The 14,925-nt window shown below is 27.7% G+C and overlaps 1 protein-coding gene across 2 annotated transcripts in view; it reads right to left on the bottom strand.

Moving 5' to 3' along the window:
* The window catches only part of LOC148230484 (uncharacterized), a 70,287-nt gene that overhangs the window by 13,382 nt on the left and 41,980 nt on the right, over positions 1 to 14,925 (bottom strand). The window lies entirely within an intron of this gene.

Below are 14,925 nucleotides of genomic sequence, written 5' to 3'. Positions count from 1 at the left end.
AAAAAAATAGTAGTAATATTCCTTTAGGAATTTTGTTATATTGTATTTAAGTTGTTGTGTGTTATGTATATAATTATTATATTTTTATTTTTGTTGTTCTCTCTTTTCTATCCTTTCTACGCCACGCGCATCATATGATGCGCAAGTGAATCGACTCTCTCACGCCATGAGCATCATATGATGCGTTCCTTAAAACCTTCGTTTTTTAAAGAAACGGAATGGTAAAAGTTAGCAATATATGTTTTAAAAATCCGTTTGAATTCCCAGTAAATGATTTCAGTGATTTTATTTATAGAATTTGCGATGAAACAGTGGTATATATAATTATAAAGTCACGCCTTAATTTTAGTCGTTTGTATTTTGCGCGCGGTTTTGATCGTGATATTGCAGCGCCACTTTAGGGTTGGCACAAACGCGTCGCGGAAATTCGTTTTTTTATAATTTAATTAATGAATCGAAATTTAATGATGTCATCAATATTTTAATAATTATTGTGATTTGTAAATACTTGTGAATATAGTTATACGTTATTTCGACTGTTTTAATATTTTCAACTGTTTTTATGGTTGGTTTTTATTGTTTGTAATAATTAAATAATAATAATAATAATTACTATTAAATACTTATTAATAAATAAAAATAATATATAATTAATAAAATAATAATAATAATTTTGTAACAGAATGTGGGTCAGACGACGAATAAATGCGTTGCAAATTTATATATTAAAATTGTCTCAGTGTGGAAGCATGAGCCTGCTTGTCATTAGCTTGTATAGTGTCGCGCGCGTGCATGTGTGTGTACGTGTAAGCACGCGGGCCAACGCGCGGGCCAGCCAATTGATTTAAGTGCATAATAAGTTTTGTTTACTTCATATTACCAACAAAACGATGAAAAATGTTTGTTTATTAATATTATTAGAATGTTTAAATCGTCTTAATCATCCGTTTTTTATTTTAAAATATAAAAATTGAGTATTTTGGCTGTAATGATGTGTTAAACAGAGTAAGTAGGCAAAAAATGATATCGCTAAAAACGCATGGCGTACAGCGAGTAATTAAGAATTTACCGGTTGGCGGTCTAAGGGTTATTGCACCTATTCGAAAAAAAGATGAAGTGTTAAAATAAAATAGAAAAGTAAAGAAATATTTTTTTTCTTATTACAATTGAAGTCTTGAAAACAGGAAATAAACATTTTTATAAAATCATTGCTTTTGAAAGTGAGGTAAGACCATTGGGCCCAATTTAAAACATGTCCGTTGTTTAAATTACTTCAATAACATTATTATTGCATATGAAATTTTTATGAAAAAATACTGTAAACAATATAAATTAGGTCTATTATTGCTTACTAATATTTTTAAATCAGTTCAAACACAAACCATTAATTATCCAACAGAGAAAGTTGCTGTCAAATTTACAATAATATGTATTTTCACAGAACCGATATTCTCAAAATAAATAAATCTAACAAAAATATGTACTAACAAATAAACCATATTTGTTTAAAAATTACAATAATATAATTCTGTAATAATTGCGATGACAGGAAATCATCAAACATCTCTTAATGACCGAAATACCTTGAGAGAAGACAGTGTCCTGATTTCTTTTATAACTTATGGAAGGCTTGCTTTATTTTTAGTAATAAAATTATCTCATCAGAAAGCCATCTAGGATATGTCACGTCAATCTTAAAGTACTGATCGAATGAACATTAAATATAAACCCTATAATCTGGTATATGTGAATAATATATATAAGAAATAATATCTGTTAATTATTAGTAATATATTAAAATCAATTAGCCCTGTTACTTTGAAACATACAAATTATCTATCCATTTATTTAATCGTATTTTTTTTATTATATCAATAATTCACATGCTAGTATTGCATTATAAATTAATTTTATTACACAACTTTGTATGTTTCATTAATTTATACGATATCATACACAAGAGGATGGCGAACGCTCAAATGCATTTTAATCACTCATTAATAGCGCGATATAAATCAACCCGATGATTTTATAACATCTGCATTATTCATGTCAAATATCAGATAAACGAATCCATCGACTCTTCTCTTTGAGTTATTGCTTTTGATTAGGTATGTTCGAAGGCGTTCGACGCCTTTCAACCTTCGAGTGCATTCTTTGAGAAACACTCCCAAATACCGTTAAATCTAAGTGTTATAAATGTTAAAACATATTTCAATTCTGACCAATTATTGCAATTTGCTACGTCTTAAAAGCAAGATGGATAATTAACATCTTTAACGGTAATGTATACAATTTAACGCACGATGCTATTTTTTTATAAATGAAAAGTTTTCATCGAAGAAGAATAACCATAGCCATAATGCGCATGCAAAAAAATGATTGAAGTAATAAGCGAATAAGTTTGACGGGGTAATTGGAGGCATAATTCGACACGTTCGATCCACTTCCTCGTGACCTATCGACAGATTCATGCGGACAATGGAGGCAATTGTTTAAATTTGCGAAGATTACATGTTCTACATATGAATAGCAATCGATAAGATAAAAAAAATCAGCAATATATAACATACAATCACACTGACCGATCCATTGTTAGACATACTGGAAATCATCATGCGATTTATATTTATATTACAATTTAAAAAAATGCTTTTGTATACGCGAATCGATTTGTTTTATATCTATTGTAGTGCATTCACATATGTACATACTTTTTTATACAAACATATAATACTTTTGGTACTTGAACGAAAAGCTCGTTCTCGCGAGCTTATCAAGAAACTTTTTTAGCTATCGTTATGTGCTTTTAAGTCGATTCGAATAATTTCTCTTTTTCGTCTCGTTTAACAAACATGAAATCTCCGGAATGCCAATTAACTTATTTGCGTTATTGTCGCTCCGGTGCGGTCGAATAGTATCGTGAGCAATCGCTGTATTTTTATGCGCGATTTATACGCGCAGCGATTTTATTTTCAGTTTCTGCCCTTTCTTGGATATGGCTTTTTTTATAAGAAAATTGCTCTTGAACTATATGGATCTCACATGAATAAATCTTAATTATATGAATAATTTAGAGCTTAAACTTATAATTTTTCCATTGATTTAGTTTTTTTTTTAAATGTATAAATAAAAAGCATGTTCCGTTTTATCTTAATTATCTCTTAGTAAAATAATATTTATAAATACTAAATAAGAACAAATTTTTTTATTAGTATGATTTATAAACATATACACATAAAACAAATGTTGACTTCTTGATCTTTAGAACTTAAAACTGCTATTAAACGGTTGACAGTAAGAATTTATTGCTGCACATGTAAGTGCACGTTTGTCAGAAATAATTGCACCGTATGAACCTTAAAATTTACAGTCATAAATCGCAATCAATTCAGCACACAATCGAAAACATCCGTGACGCCAAAATATCAAAACATTTTTTTAGAGAGTAGAATGCCAAATAAAAAAATAGGTATGAATATACACCAGAACTTTTTTCCCTTTGTTGGATTTTCCGGTCGACCATTGAACGATAGATTGGAATTCCGTGTCACGTAAATAAAGCATCTGCTATCATAATAAATCCAACAATCGTTTTATATACGCATATACATTAACTTTTGAAATGGGCACTGGCAAAAAAATAAATTGTTTTCGAAGACCAACTGCTATTATTATTTCAATTTGCCTGTGAATAAGATGAAGTTATATTAACGCTTTCGCCTCCCTTTATCTGACCGTTAAATTAAAAATCCATAAAAGAAGACGCTGAATTATGTATTGGCCTTTTTAATTGTAACATTAATGCGCCGTAAAGCGTGTAACAAATTACGTTAACGATCCAAAAAAGTTACCTGAACATATAACGTGTTTCGGCGATGGTCGTTTGGTAAACGCATATCGCAAATCACGTGTGCATCCCGTTCGATATGTGTCTTTTGAAAAAACCGGTTGCATATAAATAAGGACTGCAAGGGGGTTCTGCTCTGGTTTTATTAATTTTTAAGAGAGAGACGAAATATTTGGAACGGACGTGACGGTTAACGGAGTAAAATACACGTGGATCACGGGTTACCTGAAGTCCCGTTATGGTCGAGGTCCTTTCCATTCAAATCGAAACAAGATCGTGTGATACGCATACTTGTTGATGAAAGACTCAAGTGAAATTTCATTTTTTTAACAGCTTCTCAGTATAATCAGGAAAAAATTCGACAAGGGCCAATTTGGCTGACACAAGACTGGCATTAATTATTAATCATACATAGCATAAACTAAAATAAAAATACGGTAAAGAACATACTATAAAATATAAATTTTAATTCAATAATATAAATTTAAATTATAGTCTGATGGTTAAAATAATACTATTTCTTATATTAAATTGCAGTAAAAAAAAAATTTTTTTTTATATTAATTTTTCTGGAATAATAAAATCGTATTTTAAAAATAAATTCAATAATTTATCTTAAAATTAAATTAAATGAGCTAGGTTTTAACTAATGTTTTTTTAACAAATGCTTGGTTCAATGTTAGAAAAAAATTGAAAAATTGATTTTTCAAAAAGTTTTAAAACATTTATTCAATTATTTTTTTTTAAATTAATTTTATTTATCTTGTTATTACAAGTTTATTTCAATAATATAATTTTTACAATATTTTAAGACTCTTGTATTCGCGTATTGCAGTAGCACGTAATCAGTCATAAGCATGTCGTTGTTCAGCTCAACTTTTAACTTAAAAATTTGCAATTTAAAAGTTAAAAATATCACATTTTCCCTAAAAATGGCAGCCATCAAACCCAAACCTAGCCTAATAAAAATTCTAAAAATAATTATAGTTTTAGAACTTTTATTAAGTAAAGTCCAAAATAGATACTAAGCTAACTCATCTATCAGAAAAAAATAAGCGAAAGTATAAGTACAGACAGACATCGCATCTCACATATTGCTCCATAGTTTGTCTGCATTTCGATATTACACAATGTTTTAAAAATATGATAGCTCTCTTTACTGATAATAAATACTATGGACTTATAATTAAGAGGGCTGATCAAAGTATATTCAAACCGAATTTTGGTCAATAGGAGAGCGCAAAAACAATTATCATTATCATATTTAGGTGTTCTTTAATTGATTTGCACTTGTAATATTGTTAAAAAAATACTTAATATAAACGCTTGATAATTGAGCGTTTTCACCGTGAAGACACGATTTAATTGCTTTTCACCTGCGCTGAAAATTTACTATATGGCAACACTGAGCAGCTAAAAAAACACTACTAATTATCAAGTAAAGATTTCGAGTAGATATTTATAATAATTTTTTTTAATGCCGAATTAAAATATTTCGAATAAAATATGTTTTCAGAAAATATATCGCAACGGTGGTTAATTTGTATATTTATTTATAGCATAGAAAGGGTTAGCTCGTATCTATTATTATTTATTTAAGAAATTAAATTTTGATGCTAAAAATATTTACAGTGCCATTTTTGTCATGAGGCCCGGAATCATTGTTTTCTAAGGGCCCGAGTTCTCTCTCGGCGGCCCTGTATTAAATATAATATAAATGTATATAAAATATTATATAAATTTTAGGTTTATATAATATAATATATATATATATAAGAAATACGGCGCATTTAAAAATATATTGAATTAAAATTAAAGGTAGCCTAAATAAAGCAATAAATATTATTAAAATAAAGCAATAAATATTTTTTTTTATATTTTTTAATAATTTTTAGAACTATTAAAAGCAATTTTTAGAATTGCTTTATTTTTTTTGCTGTATGATTTTAATAGCATATGATTTAGAATGTTAGAAATATTGAGAAGCATATTATACTTAAAATCTTTCAGTGAAATTAGCAAATTTAAATCTTAGACAATTAATATTACTTTTCTAATAAATTATAAACTGCAAATAGATGTGATGATTTTGAATCATAAATTACTTTTTTATCTGTATATTTATTTAAAAACTCTAAAATTAATATAAATAATATTATATGGCTTAGTTTTGGACTGAGAAATATTTTTTAAGCAGAAAAAGAATTCTTCACAAGAAAGTGTAGAATCAACAGCTGTAATTAATTTTTTGTGGCACTTTTACTGCTACGCATGACGCGTAGCATAAATCGATGTTTTTGTTTGAAAGGTTCAATAACCTGTTTTAAATGTAATATTGAGCACTAATTACTTTATTAAAAATTTTATTATATACATAACAAAAAAATTGAAGAACTATAAATTTTGTTTTATTTTAAATTACTTTTTATATAAAAGAAATTTAAAAAAATAATTTCTTAAATTACTTTTTAATAGTAAATGTACAATATAATTTTTTTAAATTACAGGCTGTAAATTATTATGTTTTCTAAATTTCGTATAGTACATATAATATATATTATGTAAAATTCATAGAACTGAAAAACTGACTTTCCTAGTTCCCTTAAATGGCAAGTTTTTCACATATTGTTATGAAGCAGAAAAAACGACATTAACAAGAATTCGCTTGACCGTCACATGTGTGATATAAAAACTGATGGTTAGCTGTAGAAAAGACTAGCGAAACTAATGGATAATGATATAAAAAATATCAAAAAGTATCACTGCATTCTACATCAATATAGCGACATTAAAAATAAGCACTTTAATAAACGTCGTCATTAATAAAATAAATTGAATTACAATCAATTGAATCAAATCACTATAAATTTAAGTTTATGACTCCTCTGAAAACTAACTGCAGTAAAGTGGTTAAGTTATGAATTCAAAAGTAAAACCAGTACTTGATTAACATATTTAGTGCATATCACTGCTCATATATAAAAACATATTAGACATCTCCAAGATTAAATTTGTTAATAAATTTAATGTTCCAGATACTGTCTGAACAAAATCACGTAAAAAGCAAAAAATACGCTGCTATAATTGATATTCAATCACACGATTTAAGAGTAAATTTTAAAAGTTCAAAACTGCATTTCAGTATATTTGCTACTCTATTATTAGTTGACATCGACACATTGCCTGCGCACTTGCAAATTTAAGGAAATGTATTGATTAGAAAGCAAATATATAATTTTAAGATATATTTATTCAAGTGTATTACTGCATAATGAAAAATACAATATGCTCTATTTATGGAGAGTACGTTTATTTTTTTCCCGTATATAGCATACAAAAACGTAATACGAGCATCTTAAAAATATTCTTTGCATCGATATTTTCATTATTAAAAAATATATCGATGCACTGAAATCGAAAAAATAAGCTTAATGTTCAGATTAAGAATAATTTGTAAGATTTTCTGTGTAAAAAAATGAAGTTGTAAATGATCTTTTATTAATATGGATTAAACTGTAGAAAATAAATATTAAATTCTATATGCGGCCCTTGATAATTTTTTATCAGGAAATGCGGTTCAGAATATCCAAAAGATTGGTCCTCTGCTCTAGAATATATAATAAATAATACTTTGTGTAGGTATAAATGTGATATTCAATACTTATCATATAAATAAAATTTTCAAAATGTCTCAGATGAAATACTGATTTATGCATTTTTCCTGCTGCAAGGAGTTTGCATTTAATTATGATTTATGTTGTTTGACTGTCGGTTAAAATATTTTTAATTAGAAACGGGTTATGCTTTACAGCTAACTTAAATACACTGGCTATTAATGCAAATGATAAAAATACCTTATTAACATAATTTAGCATATTTTCACAGAAAAGTCATTACACTGATCATTAGTTATATCCTTAAAATTTATTTTTATCGATAACTGTAAACGACCTAAATTTTTTGCCGTATATTTTTCTAACATCGAAGTGTACAAAGATCCGCTTTCTTTCTCGCGATCCGATTTCGACATGAAAGGAATGTAATTTACGGTTTCTTTATGCAATTTCTTTTCTAGTAGTAGGTATATCGGATCGATTTTTCCAACTTGCTGTTCGAGCGTGATGTATAAAAATATGATATCAGTGTTTTTGAGATCTAACGACCGGTTCAGAGGTTTATTGCACTTTTAACACACTCACCAAAATAAAATAACCGGTTCAACGTCATGCTCTTTAGCCGATATATACCATACAATTTTACTAAAAAATACCCAGTACTTTGATATTAATGAATTTCTTATGAAAAATGGCGGATGTCTTGTAAATTAAAATTGAATTTGTGCGATGAACCGCCTACGAAAGATGGATGTGACTTTTATTATGGCAAGGTAACTGTTGAAAAGAGTGATGGTCTCGGTCACGGCGGGATGTCCGTACTTTTAACCGTGGACGATTAACTTTCAATTTTCTCGCGACGTTCGTGCTTAATAAATATGAATGAAAAATTTGTATATTGAAGAAGTATCAGATTTCGTACTCGATAAAATATATCAGATTTGATGATGAAATAAAAGTATTATAATATATCATGCGTATTACACATATTGTGTTATAATGTCCTAATAATAAATATATATGACAATGAATAATGAATAATTAGAATTTTGCTAAAAATATGATATATTAATATGAGTCGAAAATATTATTATACTCGGAGAACAAATATTGTACTTATAAATGATATGATAAATCAAATTTTATGGTTTTTAATCTATTTTATAAACACAAAATTTTAATGTAAATCATATTTATAATTATAAATGAAAAATTTCTCAATATAAAAATACAGTATTGCAGTATACATGAAAATCAAAGAAAGCTCATAAACATATGTATGTAAATCATTTTAAATTTTATATCAAACATAATAGTTTAAAACCCGATAAAAATTTAACTTTTAAGAAAAAAATGTGAAAATATATAGTTGATTCTTATTTTAAGTACAACAATATTTTTTTTATTAAATTATTTTCGCTTTAATTAAATCTACAACATATTGCTAGTAGATGCTTATAAATGCATAAAGCAACATACTATATAAAATTTAACATTATTATCATGCATCATAAATAGCTTAGTGAATCTTTATTTTTTTAAAACCCAGTTCGTAAATATTTATTGTTAGATTAATACCTCTAAACTATTATTACTTTGTATAAATAAATTATTCCTTCTATTAGTATTAAATAATAAAACTTTTAGTTAATTACTACTACTTTGAACGTTGATAGCAATTATTTATAATAATGTGAAGCAATTAAAATAAAAATTAATAAGTATCTACATATTTAATTCATTTTCATATTGAACTAATTAGTTTTTACTTTTTATGTTGTATTAATAAACTTTCATGGGTAATAAATAAGTTTTTTTAATTGGCAGCCTAAGTTATATTGCTCATTAATGATCAGTACTACAGAATGCAAGTTAAATGATTACTATTTTTCTGGGTTTTCAACATAAATATGTTTACAAAAAAAATTAAATTACTGAAATATCACAACAATGCACTTATTATTGTTTCATAAAGAGTATCTCAATGTCGTATTTTTTAATTGGAAGGGAGCAGAACATCGTACTTTCTTTAACATGCGGATAATTGTGAGGCAAACAATAATAATGCTAATACGTTTAGAATATTGCTTATTGAACAGTCGCGACCTGACTTTTGCACATGTCATTTTGGCTGCCATTTATAAGTCAGTTGTGCTATTTTAAACTTTAAAATTTAAAGGTAAAATTTGAGCTAAACATCGACAGGCTATACTGCAATACGTGCCAAAGAAATCGTTTAATAAACTTAACAGCGACGTGCTGACGACCGATTACGTGCTACTGCAATACGTAAAAACAATCGAATAAATATAATATTTTTGCAACAGGATGAAAATTAATTAAAATTAATAAATAATGAATTTGTATCAATTCCGGGGAACGCTGGGGTAATTTAATTATATATTTTAAACTTATATCTGGAATTCAGTTAATATTTATATATTTAGTCGTGAATATGGTATATATGATATCACGCTATAATAAACATAGTTAATAAATACAATAATCTATGAATGAATATGTATATATTTTCTAAATAAATAAAAATATATAATATTACAATCGCAAACGCACAACAAAGAATTAGTAAAAACGCCCCACAATAATAGATTAATTCAATCAGAATATTAAAATTATTTTTTATAAAAAAATATATGTACATGTGTATGTACATATACAATATATAATTTAAAGTTTAATAAAAAAATGTTCTATACAAATTGTTATTTTCTAGCTTGCGGTTATTTTATTTACAGGAAATTTCACGCTGCACGGAAAAAGTTGTCCTCGCTACTTTCATAAATTAAAATTCAATTTTAAAAAGCATCGTCTTACTGATTGTAATATGTATATATTATACATAAAAATAATTGACTATTGATTATCTTTAATTTTAATAATATAATTAACAAAAATCACGATCTACAATTACGCACTATTTTTTATCTCAGCATATGACATATGTATCTTTCTATATTATATTTTATTTTTAACCTTAACCATAAAAAACGTGTACAATTAAGTTGTACTTACTCAGACACAAATTTACATTAATTGAAAGATTATGAATTGGTGAATAAAGAAAAATGAGTTAGTATCCAAACAAACAAAATTCAGGTCCTTCCTAATGAAATAGTACTAAAGTAGTATTATACATAGACTAATGAGGATTTAAATGTAGTGATATAATAGCTCCTTATATTTATTCTGTTATTCAAAATTCTAAATAAAAATGAGCAATTTTCTTCATAAGAAAAGAGAAACAAAAAATTGCAGAGAAAATAATACTTAAAATAGTGCGGTAATTAAAATGAGAACCAAGCATTAAAACCAAACTTAATAATGCAACAAAAGAGTTAAAACAAGTCTTAAGTGACATTAAGAACCAATCAAAAAAAGACTATCTAAAAAAATTAACTGCAACGAAGTCACAAGTTATTCTCAAAGTATTTGGTTATGCAACTCATACTAATAAAACGCATATTTGTAGTAAAAAGAAACAACTAGGACTCTGTGAAAATATTACTGGCATATGGGCAAAGCCTCCCAACTGACAATGGAGATAAAGCTGCTCATATATAAATCCATCTTAAAGACAATTTAGATGTAGAGTATTTAACTTTTGGGATCAGCAAACAACTCCAACATATAAATAATTGAGAGGTTCTAAAATAAATTTTAAGTATAGTATGTCCCAAACTTCCATATTCACAAAGACTTGAAAATGAAAAATTTCATGGAGCATTGCTTAGAAGGAAGTAAATATTTCAAAAAAATTGCCTAGAAAAAATACGGAAATACAAGGAATGACTGGAGAAACATACCAATAAATTAAATCGAAGAGATCGACAGGAAGATTGAAGTGAAAAATTGATTTATAGTTGTCCGGATGAATCGCTGATTCGCCCACGTGAGATTTAAAGATAGAAGTTTTGATGAATATCAGGATGGATTGCTATACAAAACATTCTTAATAATTCATACGTACTATGTGAAAATTTTTAATAATGATTTTTAAATGTAGTGTTACTAATTGCACATTTACTAACTGGTCCTCATACAATATTTGTAATATACAAGGGTGTAAAGTTTAAATGACTCATTTTAAAAATAAATTGCATGTAAACAAGTCATGACAGATAACATTGACTATTAATTAAAAATGTATTCAAAACTTATAATATAAATAGTATAATGCTTGAAAGTGGTTAAAATAAAATAATGTGATTTTATACAATATAAGGAACAACAAAAAATCATTCATAAATCGTCAGATAGGTCGTTGTTACGTACAGTTTTAGAATAGTTATTTTCTAACATGCTTCCCCTTAAACCATGACATGACCCAATTGGGATAACTAATGCGCCTCATTATCCACGCGAGGCTACCGAAATTCCGCAAGTAGAACAATAAATCATCACACTTTGGACTCTTCAAATTTGGCAAAACGATCCATAGAAATGTGTTCTTAACGTCACAAATCGCTCCTTTTCGCATTTGCATACGACATGAATGGCAGCGCTCGTTTGGCGCATTTTACGGCGCATATTTATCATTTTATTTGGTGTCGATTATTATCCAAATTTCCAGCATTGGTCGCTAAATCGTTATTTATGGCGTGTAATTACGGTAACGACCCGTGGGCGAGGGCGAAAATGGCTCGAATGCGAGAAAAGTGCATTACGCTAACGACCCGTTAACAGGCCGTCGGTCAACTGTCACCGAAAACACAAAAACGTAACGCTGAAGAAAATACACGGGCAGTTTTCCAGTGGCTGTGACTGATAATGAAACATGGCTTTACGACAGTGAATCAAAAGAAAACTGTTCGCGCGTAAAGGAGAACCACTTTACGCTGAATTTGATGCGAAATGGTCGCGCATACGTCGACGGAAGCGAATCTTTCAAGCGATGATTCGTTTGTGTGGAGATTAGTGATGCAAAAATGGAAATTGGAAATTTTTCGCACAAGGGGAAAATTTATAAAAATAATATTTTATTAAATTATTGTATCGTTAATTAACAACACTTAAGATAATGATCTATAATAGTCGGTTAGATAAAAAAAAACACTACAAAAATTTTTGTTTAAATATAAATTTACAACCTGAACATATTAGTTTCTATTTTTAGATATCGCCCGTCGTTTTTTTTTTAGAAATTTTCGTCAAAATATTTGCTTTACTTTTTTATAATAATATGATTAATTTAAATCAATCGATCAAAATACATTTTTTTTCGTGGTTTAAAAGTTTTCCCTACAGTGAATTATCTTTAAAGAACAGTTTTAGTTGTTGGATTTTTATATCCTAAAAGTGCTACATACATAATTTTTTCAATAATAATGTTCATCATTACATAGTATGATTATTTTAACACTTGCCTGTAATATGGCTTAGTGTATAACAATATTTTTTGCAGGTCAGTTTTGTGATTGTTACTGTGTATTATGAGCTAATTTATATTTGCGGTTCCTTTGTTCAAAACGCGATCATTGAAGATGTTAAAAGAGCTGAATATTTTGATATTATTGCTGATGCGACTCCAGATTCATCTCATTAGAAACACACGACACTAATTATTCGTTATATCAAGTTCAGCGAATTGGAATTTTCAATTGAAAAACGTTTTATATGCTTCGATAAGTTTAATGATAAAACGTGTCAATAAATTGTTATCCAACCTTTAAATTTAATACGTGAATTAAAATTTAATTAGAGTTCTCAAATATTCGTAGTTTTCAACTATTCGAATATTGAATAAAAAATAGATTCGAATATATTTGTAATTTATTTTTCCATTTTGACTGATAATAATTTATTTAACCAATTAATGCAAAAAAATCAATTATATGTTTTTAAAATATTTTTTAATTAAAAAATAATTACTACTTAATTATTTTAATTATTAATTAATTTCATAAAATATGCATAACACAATGCTGTGCAAATTACTGATCAGTGAGCACGTCAAAAGAAATAATGAACATCATTAAAGCTTTAAAAATCACCAGACTTAAAACAATTTACGATTAAATTAATTCAGAAAAAATAATGGAACATTTTAATTACACAATTTTGTTGAATATACAATAGCTAAGTTATGAATTTTATATATGTACATAAAGATCGGATTAGTATCGGCGTTTGTTTTGTGCGAATTCATATAAAAATAATAATTTAACAAATACAACAACGTAACACGAACTTCACAAAAATTGGCGACGCACATATGTTTTTGAGATAAGCGTTAAAAGATAATAAAGAGTGGGCTTTTCAACATTTTGTTTCGTTAAACGAATGCATTCTGCGAATTTCGGTCATAGTAGATACAGCTGATAAATATTTTATTCACAATGTTTTTCAAAGCTTTTATATTAAGACTTTTTATAACGATATTACAAATGAGAATGGAATAAAGCACATCTAAACCGAATTTTGCCCAATAGGTGAACGCACAAAACAATTATCCCTTCTCAGAAGTCAAAAATCCACGTCAAAAGCAATAAAAACGTGCCGTCGCCGTCGCAGTGGGAACGCTCGTTACCGAGCGTTCCCACTGCAATGTCGCCGACACGATTTTATTGCTTTTGACGTGAATTTTTGCCTTCTGAGAAGTGATAATTGTTTTTGCGCTCTTCTATTGAGCAAAATTTGGTTTGAATATACTTTGATCAACCCTCTTAATTATAAGTCTATAGTAATATCAGTAAGGATAGCTATAATATTTTTAAAACATTGTGTAATATCGAAATGCAGATGAACTATTGAGAAATATGTGAGATGCGATGTCTGTCTGTTCTTATTTTTCTGTTTATTTTCCCCTGAGAGATGAGTTAGCTTAGTATGTATTTTGGACTTATCCTAATACAAGAAAGACACAAATCCCTTTGAATAACAATGTTTATTGTGAAAGTACTACCTAAGAAGTGGGTGTTTTTGAAGGCAATGTTCTGCTCCTTTTATTTTTTATATTTATAAAAAGAGCTGAAAGAACATATACCTGAAATACACCAGTAAATCTCAAACAAGTGTAGTTTAGTTCATATTCATTATTTAAGTTCGATTTTTACTTATAGGGCCCCTCAAGGAGAACATTTCCCGGGAATTTGCCCCCTCCCTACCCTCACGACAAGCCAGGGTCTACCATGTTGCAATGATAAATTTTATAGATTCGGTAAAGGACTTTCAAATCACAAAATTAATTTTTGAATAAAAAAAAGTACGATTTTTTAAGCCATAGTTTTTACGCAATCGCGGACACATTTTTTAAATACATATTATAACTATATTCAAACAGGAATAAAAACTACAGGTTAACTGTTTCATAAGACTAGATTTGTTTTTATAATTTAAAAATATTCCCCTTTTTTACAATAAAATATAATAAAAAAAATGACTAATGGTAAATTTATGGGTAAAAATGAATGCCAAAAATTGCATTTTTTTTATTCGTCACGA

Source organism: Plectrocnemia conspersa, unplaced genomic scaffold (genome assembly GCF_051122295.1).
Source record: "Plectrocnemia conspersa isolate PC_06_02 unplaced genomic scaffold, ASM5112229v1 ptg000010l, whole genome shotgun sequence".
Classification (NCBI taxonomy): Eukaryota; Metazoa; Arthropoda; class Insecta; order Trichoptera; family Polycentropodidae; genus Plectrocnemia; species Plectrocnemia conspersa.
This window is presented reverse-complemented; position numbering and strand designations above follow the sequence as displayed.